Here is an 8694-nt window from a genome sequence, read left to right as displayed (position 1 = left end):
GAGAATCACTCAGAAACGTCAAACAATCAAGGGCATGCACCCAAGTGGGTCTGAAGCTACTTCCCGATCCTTCAGGGGCATCATACTAAGTACTAGGGGCATGTCACCCATAGTACACATCTCATAAGGTCCTCGCGAGGCGAATCTCTTCAAATTCCCTAATAGCTGGGGCAAAGCTATGCAAGGCATGTTCAATACTTCGATCAATACTCATTGGTGTGTTCCAATCAATACGAGTCCAGGAATGGCAAGTGATATAATCACTGGGGGCAACGTTCAAGACATCCATATCTTCCCACAAAGCCGGTTTCACAGGGATCATATCCCCACAGAGCAATCATTAAGAAGATACCTTCAAATGTTCTCGTCCCAACAAAGACTTAGTTCCTCACGGAGTTTTACATCTTCGACACTGCCGATTCCCAAACTCTTTTCTCTTCTCCAAACAAGGTTATTCATCTCTCTTAGCCCCAGTCAGGGTACATCAAGATCAATCATTCAAATGGCTCTCATCCCCAAGCAGAAATCATAAATCCCCAACTGAGCATCTTCAAAACAAGATCAGACATCAAAATCACAATGATATAGAGATTTATTTTCTCAATCAAGAAAAATACTAATATACTCCAGGAAGGACAAATCATGTTCATGCATTCATACATCATGTACCCCATGGCATATGCATAACACTCTCATTCATTTCAAAAAAAATTACAATACATGCACTACGACATTGCATAAAACTAGTGTTTCTTTTTCAGTCTATTTCTACAATCAAATAAACATTATCTTCTAGATATAGTGCAGAGATAATCAAGTTAGAGATTTAATTCTGACACTCATTCTAGATGGAGATTTAGTTCTGATACTTAATTTTGGATGTCTTCAAGAGATGGTTCAGAAATAATCAAGACAAAGATTTAGTTCTGAGACTTAATTTTGGATATCTTCCAGAGATAGTTCAGAGATAATCAAGACAGAGATTTAGTTCTGTTACTTAATTTTGGATATCTTTCAGAGATAGTTTAGAAATAATCAAGGTAGAGATTTAGTTCTGACACTTAATTTTGGATATCTTCCAGAGATAGTTCAGAGATAATCAAGATAGAGATTTAGTTCTGATACTTAATTTTGGATATCTTCCAGAGATAGTTCAGAGATGATCAAGGCAGAGATTTAGTTCTGATACTTAATTTTGGATATCTTCCAGAGATATTTCAAAGATAATCAAGACAGAGATTTAGTTCTGATACTTAATTTTGGATATCTTCCAGAGATAGTTCAGAGATGATCAAGGCAGAGATTTAGTTCTGACACTTAATTTTGGATATCTTCCAGAGATAGTTTAGAGATAATCAAGACAGAGATTTAGTTCTTATACTTAGTTCCGGGTATTCTCCAAAGATAGTTCAGAGATAATCAAGACAATGATTTAGTTCTGATACTTAGTTCTGGGTATTCTCCAGAGATAGTTCAGAGATAATCAAGATACATTCAAAGATATAATTCTATCATCACGAACGGTGTAGACACGATCATCTTTCAAAGATATAATTCTATCATCACGAACGGTGTAGACACGATCATTCTTCAAAGATCTAATTCTATCATCACGAGCGGTGTAGACATGATCATCTTTCCAAGATCTAATTCAGTTACTACGAACGGTGCTGACACGGTCAATATTCCAAGATCTAATTCTATCATCACGAACGGTGTAGACACGATCATCTTTCCAAGATCTAATTCAGTTACTACGAACGGTGCTGACACGATCAATCTCCAACAAACACTTCCCAATACATCGAGCTCAGATACAGCCTAACGTACGGCTCATTCTGGTACTTCTCAATACAAAGGATCCAGTCTAGCGTATGACTCATCCTAGGATACAACCTGACGTACGGTGTATTCTGACAACTATCAACACAAGGGACCTGGTCTAACGTACGACCTATCCTACAGCCTAACGTACAGCTTATCCAGACATTTATCAATGCAATTGAACCCAGTCTAATGTATGACTCGTCCTAAAGTACAGCCTAACGTACGGCTTACCTATCCAGACATTTATCAATGCAAATTGGATCCGGTCTAACGTACGACCCATCCTACAGCCTAACGTACGGCTTTCCAGACATCTATTGATGCAAACTGGACCCAGTCTAGTGTATGACTCGTCCTAAAAATATAGCCTAACGTACAGCTTACCTCGACACTTATCAATACAGTGGGTTCAATCTAACATACGACTCATCTTAAGTATATCCTTCAGATACGGTCTAACGTACGACGTATTCTGACTCTTAAGTCTATCGAGCTGGATGGCATCTTTAAGCCCATCTCAATCAAGTCTCTCAATATCCTGGCCCATACTGCTGATAAGAAGCTCTGGATCCATTTCTTTCAAGAAAGTCAATCAGGAACACAACTGGAATGGTACTATCAACTCGAGGGTGCCAATATTCGTACTTGGGAAGACTTGGCTGTTGCTTTCTACCAGCAATACCAATACAACGCTGATCTTGCACCGACTCGCATGCAATTACAAGGCATGTCTATGGAGCCGAAAGAAAGTTTCAAGGAGTATGCTCAAAAATGGAGAGACTTGGCAGGCATAGTTCAACCCCCTTTAGGGGACAGAGAATTGGTGGATATGTTCATGAGTACACTAACTGGTCCTTTCTATAGCCATCTAATTGGAAGCTCTTCTTCTTGTTTTACCGACCTCATACTGACTAGGGAACGTGTTGAAAGTGGAATCCGAAGTGGTAAGATTCAAGTGACTTTAACTTCTAGTGTCACAAAAAAGTTGTACAATGGGAGGAATGAATCCGACACTGTTGGGGCAATCCTGGTCTCTAATCAAGCATCGATACATCAACAAGACAACCAACGTAAACAAGGCGCATCCAAAAGACAATTCACAAAGATCAACATGTCTTTGACTAAAGCGCTGCAACACTTGTTGAAAGCAGAGCTACTTACACAGATAGCTCCTCATCCAAATCCCAACACTTCCTCCCCTCGCTATAATCCCAACGCGAGGTGTGCATATCACCCCCAATAGTCCTGGACATGACACTGACAATTTCTGGACATTTAAAAATAAGATTCAAGACATGATCGATGTTGGGGAAATCAAGTTCGACCCTCCTGCAAACCCTAACGTGATCATTGCTCCCATGCCTAATCACAACAAAATTGCTAATGCTGTGGATGGCTAGATGACAAACTTTTGGATCATTAAATTTACTTTCATTTGCAATTTCTATTCTGTTTGTTTAAACCTTCGATGTATGATAGACATTATCTGTTTTAATAATCATCATTAGTGCATTGCATATGTTGGTCTTGAATAAATTGTTTCTCTATCACTCATTTAAACTATGTCTTTACTTTGTTTATGTTTTGTGATACTCAACTCCTACTAAGCTGTAAGCTTTTTGAGGGAGGATGACGAAAATGATACCGCAACCTCATACAATATGCTTTCGAACAGACTATGCTGACGATGTACAGGAATTGTTTCAATTCCTAAAAAGTGGAGATATAAGGATGTTAATCCCTCGTCAACCCCTTTGAGCCTAAGATGTAGGAGTTTTCTTTCACGTGCAAATTGAAACCCTTTAATCATAACCTGGGGCAGGGTAGTTATTCAGTTAACTCAATTATACCAGTTGTTTTTACACAAGTAATGATGGGTTTCTGTAATCATCCAGTCAGGCAGACAATATCCATAAAAAAGAAAAGGAGATAAAAATGTTAAGTCAAAACCTATGAAGGAGACTTATCAAAAATTGAGACATCTCGCTGACTGTAATCTCAAAATAAACATTTCAGGCAAAAGTTAGGGATAACAAAATCAAAGTCAAAAAAGGGTTACTGCAAATCCTCGACAAAAGAAAAAAAGAAAATATTACAAGAAGGATGACTTCCTGTCCAAATTAAACTTCCTTACTTTAACCATCATCAAATACCAATGTTATGACTTCAAGCTCTGCTAGGACTTAAACGAATGGTTAACTGAGCATAGGATCGAAGAACATCACGAAGATTGGGATGGGTACAAATAAACTTTGAGCCATTATCCTTCGTTTCTTAAACTGTGAACCAAGCCACGTTACAATCCTTGAAAGTCCTAACTGAAGCATGGTTAGTTCGAAAGCATACTGTCACTAAAAGGGTATCCTAACTCCTTAAGGTTTGCCATAAATGTTGAGTTGATATCACGTTTTTTACAAACATCACGTTTTCACAAATATCACGCTTTTACATCGTTTTTAATGTTTTTCAAAAACTCAAGACAGACATATGCATTGCATCTCATGAATCCATTATTATACATATTCTGCTACATAATTTCAAATGTTAGCATCAGAAAGAATTTGCACAAGGGTACAACTAATGACTAAAAGTTATCTCGACAGACGAAATCACTTCAGCAACATTTACTACGTCTGACTCAATGAATACAAGGGGAAGGACATGCTTTGTCCAATCAATCAGGGGCATGCACCCAAGTGGATCTGAAGCTACCTCTCGATCAGTCAGGGGCATCATCCTAATTTTATGATTACTAGGGGCAGGTCACCCACAGTATATATCTCAGAAATTCCTCACAATGGAAAATCTCTTCAAATTCCCTACCAGCAGGGGAAAAGTTATGCAAGGCATGTTCGACACTTCGGCTGATACCCATTGGTATATCCCAATCAATACGAGTCCAGGAATGGCAGTTACTATAGCCACTTGGGGCAATGTTCAAGGTATCCATGTCTTCCGACAGAGCCAATTTCACCGGATCATATCCCAACAGAGTAATCTTCAAGAAGCTATCTTTGAATAATCTCTTCTCCAACAAGGGTTGGCATTCATAGTCGAGCTTGGTCAGATGGAACATCGGAGATTCTATTCACCTCTCTTATCCCCAGTCGGGGTACATCAAGATCAACCATTCAAATTACTTCTTTCCCCAATCAGAAGTCAAAGATCCCCAGTTGAGAATCCTCGAGCATGGAGCGGGAGTTCCTACTAAAACAGAAGACTTATACTCTGTATTCTTCACAACAGTCAGGGATTTATTTTCCCCGCCAGACTATTCTACGATCTACTGTCATCATTGACAACATGTTGCATACATACGTCATTCATAATCAATCATTACATAAATACATACCATGCATCATGGCATTGCATGTTGCTAACTTTGTTTTTCAGGCAAGTTTCCAAGCAGATGAATATCATCAACAAATCAATCTCTGTCAGATATACATTCTGGAAAGCATATCCCTCCAGACATTCTGAAGACACCTACATCAGATATACATTCTGGAAGCTCGAATCCCGGACATCCTGAAATTTCCAATCAGATGAACATTCTGGAAGCTTGACCCCCAGACTTCTGAAACATTCTTATCAGATATACATTCCGGAAGCTCGAACCCCGGACATTCTGAAAGTTCCAATCAGATGAACATTCTAGAAGCATGACCCCCAGACTTCTAAAACATTCCAATCAGATATACATTCCGGAAGCTCGAACCCCGGACATTCTGAAAGTTCCAATCAGATGAACATTATGGAAGCGTGACCCCTAGACTTCTGAAATATTCTTATCAGATATACATTCCGGAAGCTCGAACCCCGGATATTCTGAAAGTTCCAATCAGATGAACATTCTGGAAGCGTGACCCCCAGACTTCTGAAACATCCTTATCAGATATACATTCTAGAAGCTCGAATCTTGGACATTCTAAAACTTTCTATCAGGGGCATATTTTGACTTGTGACAATTATCTCTTTCAGATGGCATCTTTAAGCCCATCTCACAAATCCTTCTCATCATGTTAGTCCCCTGGCAATGACATCTACATCAGTCCCCTGGCAGTAATCGAAAACATTCAAAGATCTAATTCTATCATCACGAACGGTGTAGACACGATCATACTTCCAAGATCCAATTCAGTTACTACGAACGGTGCTGACACGATCAACATTCGAAGATCTAATTCTATCATCACGAACGGTGTAGACACGATCATCCTTCCAACATCTAATTCAGTTACTACGAACGGTGCTGACACGATCAATCTCCAACAAATACTTCTCAATACAGTGGATTCAGTCTAACGTACGACTCATCCTAATTATATCCTTCAGATACAGTCTAACGTACGACGTATTCTGACTCTCAAGTCTATCAAGATGGATGGCATCTTTAAGCCCATCTCTGAAAAGTACCTTCACCATCAGCAAGGGCAAATTTCTTGGTATTCTAGTGTTCAATCCTCTTCCACCTTCAGATTCTGATAGGCACACAAGCCAATCTACATCCTCAAGTGTAATAAGATTGAATAGGGGCAGCTATCATACTCCAAAATTTTCCCATCATATTTCAATATATCTTGACTCATATGATCTTCAGTTAATCTAGCATATGCAAGAATTGGGCACACTTACTTATCTCCTAAGCAATCAACCCACAACTAGGGTTTTACTTCTCTCGAGATCAAATCAAGTTCTAAGACCTCAAATGGATCGCATGGTATCTCATATGCTTCAAAGGATCCTCATGCCAAGTTTCAAGCTCTGATTCATAAGATTGCTCAGTCAACTGCTCAGATGGTCAACAGTCGATCTATTTAACCTAAAAGTCAACTATGGTCAAAATACATTCAAAACTCCTGATTTTTGGTCAACATCCTTCATTTGAAGTAAGATTCATCATTTGATTAAGAATTGATCATGATTCATCAAGAAAAGCTCTAAAATCATCAAAAGTCCAAGTTTCTAAATTAGGGTTTCGAGGAGAAAGTCAACCCAACTTTGACTGATCATATCTCTCTCATACTTTATAAAAAATTCCCCATCCAAAGCCTATTCTTAAGGAAATTTCATTCTCTACAACTTTGATGTTGGGCTCAAGGTCAAGAAATGCTTCCGCATAAGAGAGATATGAGCCAATACATTACAGGTCCTTCTAGGAGCTCGCAAAAAGCAGTTTTTTCTCAGAAGCCATATCATCAAGATAAAATTTCTAAATGGAAAAAGGGTTTGAAAGGGGCTTGTAGAGGACATCTTTGGATTTCCAAAAAGTCCTAGATCATCTCCATATGACAAAAATTGAATGATTTATGGCTTGCATAAGTTGGTCGATTTTGAGAAATTGCACTTAATGCAAAATGGAGAATTTTGGTATTTTGAATTCTTGGGCCTAACTCTTGGACCTAAAACATATCCATGGACCATACCAAGACTTATAAACCTATTTATTTTATTTTTATGATATTTATTTCATTTATTTTAATTTTATTCATTTAAATGTTAAATAAATTAAGTAAAATATGAAATAATTAGATTTTATCAAAAGATGGATTTCACAATCAAATCCAATCATCCAAACATGATTAATATGGATTAAATTTCCTACAAAAGGGATTGGAAAAGATGGAAAATAATAAAATCCAAAATTAGCAAGTTTTCACATTATTTTTCAAATCAAAATATTTTCTCTTTAAACATGAGGTCCAAGCCCATCCTTTAAACCTAATTCTTCTTATAAATATGCAAGAATGTGGCAAGGAATAGGGGACAAAAATCGGTGAGAGAACTAGGGTTTACAAAGAACAAAAACTCAATAGACATTGAAGTTGGCGTGCTCTTAATCCAAGGGCTTCTTAATGCTTCTCAACCATCTAATCTTGTTAATAAGGTATCAAAGGGTAAGAATGGATAACTGACCAAGTCGCATGCCATCCATATTGTATAATACGCATTCATGTTATTCTTGGTGCATGAGTTTTCGTTTCCAATTGTTCACTATGATTTAATAAAATCTAATGCCTCTAACGTGTTTCTGGTGATGTTTAGAAAAGGATAGGACCATTAGTTCTAAGCTTGATCGTGTGGAACGAGTTATGCCATGCTTAGGGTTTCCAAGAAGAGCGTTTTCGTTCTCTCACATACCAGGGGTTACAAGCCAAAACGAAGGCATCATTACACTTGTATCTTGATATGGATATGATCTGGGTGCTTAGGTTGAGTGTTTAACGTCGCTTCTTTGAGTTTTTAATTTTACAAGAACGGCCACGAAAATTTGATGCAGAATCCATAGCTAAATCGCAACAAAATCGTAGCAAATCCTGGTGCCCAAACGAAGAAGAAGATGGAATAGTGATGGGGACTTTTCGTCCACGCGTGGCACTGCCCAGATGGCTGATCAACCATTAGCGACCTTCTCTCTTTACGTGATTGGTGGTTCAACGTCTACCTGGGCCCAGTTTGACTATTCTTAGAATTCGCAATTATTTTTTTATATATTTATTGGTGACGGAACCATTAAACGAATGAAAAGTTGGCTCGGTTGGCAAAAGCACAGGTTCACAATCATTAAGACGCTGGTTCGATCCCCAGCGGTCACCCCTTTATTTTTAATATGGTTTTGTTTACAATTATTATCAGGTTACATGCAGCGCCCTTACGCAAGTCTGTGGTAGTCTCTCAGCCTTCAGCCATTGGATCTCATCATGTCTGAAACCTGTTAGACGATAGGAATGGTCTAGAGGGGGGTGAATAGACCACCTTTTTTCGACTTAAGAAAATTTTAGTTTTTGAAACGTGACTTCCCTGAATCACTTAATCGTCTAAGAGCGATTATGTTATCGGGGACCGGATATGTGCACTAAACCGAAC

Source organism: Vicia villosa, unplaced genomic scaffold (genome assembly GCF_029867415.1).
Source record: "Vicia villosa cultivar HV-30 ecotype Madison, WI unplaced genomic scaffold, Vvil1.0 ctg.000864F_1_1, whole genome shotgun sequence".
In the NCBI taxonomy this organism is placed as follows: domain Eukaryota; kingdom Viridiplantae; phylum Streptophyta; class Magnoliopsida; order Fabales; family Fabaceae; genus Vicia; species Vicia villosa.
Note: the sequence above shows the minus strand (reverse complement) of the source record.